Source organism: Pseudophryne corroboree, chromosome 11 (assembly GCF_028390025.1).
Source record: "Pseudophryne corroboree isolate aPseCor3 chromosome 11, aPseCor3.hap2, whole genome shotgun sequence".
Lineage (NCBI taxonomy): Eukaryota > Metazoa > Chordata > Amphibia > Anura > Myobatrachidae > Pseudophryne > Pseudophryne corroboree.
In genome coordinates, this window is record NC_086454.1 from 5,333,254 (window position 1) to 5,338,945 (window position 5,692).

The window sequence follows — 5,692 nt, forward strand, 5'->3', positions numbered from 1 at the left end:
TGTTTGCGTTCCACTGGTCCCCGGCTTATGCGTTCCAGAAACGACATGACGCGCGGCGCCCAGAAGCCTCGTTTCCCCCGTATGTGCGTGGGAAACGAGGCTTCCGGGCGCTTCAATCACTTTAAAATATTTTGAATACTAGTATATGAAGTCATTTTTAGATTGAATTGGTATTTGGCTGTATCCCATGAAATTTAATAGGTAGTGAACATATATTGTGTAATTCACAGCGGGATAATGTTTTATTATGTCCAAAATATTATTTTTCAATACTGAATTAATTCCATAACGATCCAGTATATGTGTGAAGTTTATTTGCTTTTGTCTGAATACTATATAGCAACATGAAAGTGACCACACTAAGATAATATATGTGTGGGTTGTTCTAAGCTTAGTTAAGTGATGAAATTTTATTTTCATTTTAAGGTGCTGCTATTGGATCTTTATCCATTTTTTCTGTATACATCCCTGTACACAAATCTGTCATTTACGCTGTGGTATGTATGTTATATACATTGTATATTGGTTTCTGTACACTAGTGTGTAATAGATCGATAAACCTATGCTTATTTTTCTTTTTTAGAGAAGAGAGATGTTTTTCTAACCCATTTTTGGGGTCCATTTTATTTTGAATACCGGTATAGTCTTTGGATTGTATATCGGTAAGGATAGTTCTCTTAATTATTTGCATTTCAGTGAGAATTTCATTTAGCAATTATTTTTCTCACGAATAATAATAATTTTTTCCTTTTAGTAAAGAGGTTTTCAATTCCCCACTCTGTCAGAGTTCTGACTCATGTTTGAAGATAACCGAATAGGGATCCTATAGAGGTAATAATTATTAAGTAACACTCTAAATTTTGACACTTTAAATGTATATTATTTTAAAAATTCACTTTCTTTCACTAACTCTTGTCTTAATAACTAGAGGCGACAGTTGTTCCAAAAAGCACAGTCCCATTTTGCAAAGTGGTTTATGACAGCCTAAACGGTTCTAAAGACCATTATAGGTAATATTTAAATCAATATTTTTTAATTAATTAGTAGCTTTTAATTTAGCTCACCTTATATTTATTTTATTTACCCTTTCTAGTAGAGAATGATGCACATATGATACATAAGATATTGGATCATATCAGATCCGACTAATCCCTACTAAGTTAGTATTATTCACACCGTGATATATCAATTCCCCTCAGATATATAAGACTAATATTAATTGTCCTTTCATAGGGGAGTTATTCACTATTTACTTTAAATAGGATCACATAGCCAATACACCTGAATTTATAGGTCAGTAAATTCATTAAATTTCTCACAAAGAATTAATATAAAATATTTTATTGTTATTCATTTACAAATATGTTGTCGATTACCCTCGGTTATAGGTTCCCCATCATTTTTAAAAAATCTTCTGATAGCTCCATAAGTGCATACCAGCCGGCCAAACGCTGCTAGGTGGGTACCCACTTTTAAAGATTTAATTGAAATCCTTACCTCCTTATATTCCCTTCCTTTCATAAAACTTATATTTCTCTTCACCCAGACAGTTTTTTATCCCCTGAAGAAGTCCGCTTAGGATGAAACGCGTAGGGTTCATCGATCATTGTACACTATCCTCTCTGCTTCAAGTGTCCTCCTAGAGCTCACACCGTTAGGTGAGGGGGCCATTCTTGGTTTAACATCACAGCAATTTGATGTGTCCAATTGGTCGGAATGTTTTATCTAATTAAGTGATTACATTGTATGTAATTTTGTATGAAAAGAATATTTTAACAAAAAGTTCTGTTATTAATCTGTTATTCTCTGTTAGGTGATTATTTCTGGTGAGTGGGTTTCTCTGTAGGCCCCAACTGGGAAGACTCTGAGAGGAATAGACCCCAAGAGAACCTTCTATATGTGGATGAATTGATTATCACTCAAACATCATAGTTTGTTAGCGCACTCTGTTCTTTCTGTGTTTCTATTGCTAAGTCCCTATTAGCAGGGGGGCTTTCAGTTGTGCTGCTCATTTGTAAGCGCAGGAAAGGTATTGAATTTTTTGAAGAATAAATATATGTTCACTTCATACACAATTTACAAAGGAAGAACAAGAAACAAATAATTCCAGCGCGTCACCACCACCTAACTCATACAATTTGGGTCGTATGTGCTGAAATAAGCAGCTCTCAACTGGACAGTACTGGCCTGTCCACATACAAAACAGCACAAAGGATAATAATAGATTATCAGAGAGCGCATATAACTGTATAGCTCAGTTTTATTGCATATATATTAAAAAATAAAATAAACACATGTACATATAAAAATAGAATAAACAATCAATTAAAAAGTTCCCCCTGCTGCAGCGGATTAGATATAAATAGACACTAGTGCTATGTCCAAATTTGTAGAGCTTGATGTGACTTTATTCTCAATTAGAAAGTCCCGAACAGTATACAGTCCGATTTAAGAACAATTATAGTGCCTGCTGTTTTAATTCAGCTGTAAGCATTCTCAACATGCTAATAGAGATCTCTTTATATATCAAATAGCCGCCGGCTATCCACTGCCGTTAATTGATGCCGCTGAACGGCCAAGTGCTTTGAGTATTTATGCTCCGGTATCTGTGTCAAAAGGACTTTTTTCGTCCACTCTCACTGTGCTAATAGGCCATATTTGCAAGAATGTCCACTTTATACTCACAGCCAGGAGTATATCCGTTTGTTATCCGTGGACGGCCCCCGTTTATTCTACATTGATGTTCCTCCCGCTACCAGCGGTCTACGGTCAAGCAATATCTCTTGGTGCTATTGTCCGTTTGGAAGCTGACCGACTTTAGAGATCCTCCGATGTACTCCGCAATAAAGAAAGGCGCTTCCTCTCGACTGTGACTGAGACCGACAACGGGGGCCGCCCACGGATAACAAACGGCTGGCTGTGAGTATACAGTGGACATTGGACTTGGCCGTTCAGCGGCATCAATTAACGGCAGTGGATAGCCGGCGGCTAGGGAGAGGGGGCATGCCAGCAGCTCACAGAGCGCTGGGCATGCCCCCTCATTGACGAAAATGGTGGCGTGGCTCGCGATCGCGGGTCCTCCTGCGAAGCCACGCCCCCTTTTAATAGATCACGCCCCCTTTTTGGGAGCACGTGCGGTGAAGCCAGGACAAAGTTGGGAGGTATGCCCAAAGTACAGACAGGAGAAATACTGTAGCACCTATCCTATAACATTAAAGTGTGGAGCTATTGGGTTTCTTAATATTTATCTGTAAAAAATACATTTGTAGATTTGTGGACTGTGCAAAAGTAAACATATTACCTAAAGTGATTGACTACTATCATTTTAACAACACCCATAACTGCATATTGTTATTTTTCTCTCAAAATATTCCTTCATTTATATATTACACTAGTTATGATGGTAGCAAGTTTCACCAATTCACTTTTAGATTACTTTGCATTTTTATCAGTCTATGTACAAATATGTATGTGCCCAGATGGCTGTGTCTTACCGGGACCCCTGTGTGTGTCTTACCGGGACCCCTGTGTGTGTCTTACCGGGACCCCTGTGTTGTCTTACCGGGACCCCTGTGTGACTACAAAAAACGTGCAGACAGCAGCTGAATTGACATTGCATTCAGATATGCTCAGTTTACACTTCTGCAATTCATTAGACCAGGGGTCAGGAACCTTTTTTCTACCAAGGGCCATTTGGATATTTATAAAATCCTTCGGGGGCCATACAAAAATTATCAACTTAAAAATGACCCTGCCCCCCAGTAGTTATGCCCCAGTAGATATGCCTCCAGTAGTTATGCCCCCAGCAGATATGCCCCCTAGGGGCACTGTGTGTGCGCGCCGAAGGCGCATGCGTCAAAAAATGGGTGTGGCCACATGCCACACAGGGCATGGCCAATTAAAATGGGACGTGATACACATATGCCACAAATAGTGCAGTGCCAGACACACATATGCCCCACAGTGCCAGATACACAGATGCCCCCACAGTGCCAGATACACAAGTGCCCCACAGTGCCAGATACACAAATGCCCCCACAGTGCCAGATACACAAGTGCCCCACAGTGCCAGATACACAAGTGCCCCACAGTGCCAGATACACAAGTGCCCCCACAGTGCCAGATACACAAATGCCCCCACAGTGCCAGATACACAAATGCCCCCACAGTGCCAGATACACAAGTGCCCCACAGTGCCAGATACACAAGTGCCCCACAGTGCCAGATACACAAGTGCCCCACAGTGCCAGATACACAAGTGCCCCACAGTTCCAGATACACAAGTGCCCCACAGTGCCAGATACACAAGTGCCCCACAGAGCCAGATACACAAATGCCCCACAGAGCCAGATACACAAATGCCCCACAGTGCCAGATACACAAATGCCCCACAGTGCCAGATACACAAGTGCCCCACAGTTCCAGATACACAAATGCAGCACAATGCCAGATACATATTACCCCACACATGCCCCCCACCCCACTGTGCTGCTCACCGCTGCTGCTGTGTGTGTGTGTGTCAGGGTAGGAGGGCACAGCGTACTCCTCTCCTGCCCCTTTGTGCTTAGTCCGGCGGCGGCGTATCTCAGCTGTCAGGGAAGGGAGGAGAGCGCAGCTATGTCAGGCGGCAGAGGCGTGTAGGACCTCAAACCAGCCGCTGGTTCGTGAGCCAATCGGAGCTCGTGGACCGGCAGCGACGGCTTCTGATTTGCTGCCGTTCTGTGAGCTCTGATTGGCTCATGTACCGGCGGCTGGTTTAAGATTCTACACACCGCTGTTTGCGCTCTCCTCCCTTCCCTGACAGCTGAGACACGCCGCCGGACTGAGCACAAAGGGGCAGGAGAGGCACATGCTGCGCTCTCCTCCCCTGACACACAGAAGCGGGCCGGAACAAGTGGCTTTGCGGGCCTTATACGGCCTGCGGGCCGGAGTCTCCCCCCCACCCCCCCGCATTAGAGTATGGGGCTGTCCAAATGATGTATCCTTACATAGGGGCTAATTCAGATCTGATCGCTGCTGTGCATTTTCGCACAGCAGCAATCAGGTCTGAACTGCGCATGCCAGACAGCCGACGATCGCTTCTACCTCATTGACAGGCAGAGGCAGTCACTGGGCGGGAGGTGGCAGGCCGGTGGCGTTCGGGCGCCGTTTAGGGGGCGCGGTCCGGGCAACGCAGGCGTGCCTGGACCATTGGGGAGGCGGTCCCCGGCATCTGCGTGACATCACACGCAGCCGCTGCGACCCGGGCAGCGATGAGTAGCTCCCTGCCAGTGTACAGGAGCTGCGCTGGCTGGAGGGCAGACTAGCCCTGTGCTGGGCGTCCCCCCGCATGTCTGAGTGACTTATTGTAGATGTGCTGAATTTAGCATATTACGATAATGTCTGAATTAGACCCATAGAGCACTCAGGAGCGAGTTCCAAGGCTGGTAATGAAGAGAAATTAGGACAACAGGTACTTACACAAGATGCATTAGCTATTTGTTGGAAAAATACATTAATTACAACTAATAATTTACTACAGTTGCTAAGGCAGCAATTACTGAAGAACGCATCACCAGCCACTGCTTTCAGACATCTTGCCCCCCAATCACCCTCACCCCATGTGACCTTTGATTGTGGGTTTTTTGAAAAACCAGATGTATTGGGACGAATTTCATACCCTGTCAGATCTAGAAGACAGCATTAGACATCA

The 5,692-nt window shown here is 43.9% G+C and overlaps 1 long non-coding RNA gene across 1 annotated transcript; it reads left to right on the forward strand.

Moving 5' to 3' along the window:
* The first annotated feature begins 89 nt into the window (after window positions 1-89).
* Window positions 90-4,525, forward strand: LOC134969850 (uncharacterized). The gene is made up of 8 exons (XR_010189525.1): window positions 90-201; window positions 427-497; window positions 584-662; window positions 755-831; window positions 929-1,010; window positions 1,389-1,458; window positions 1,547-1,658; window positions 1,814-4,525. It is a non-coding gene; the product is annotated as an uncharacterized LOC134969850 (long non-coding RNA).
* Window positions 4,526-5,692: the final 1,167 nt, after the last annotated feature.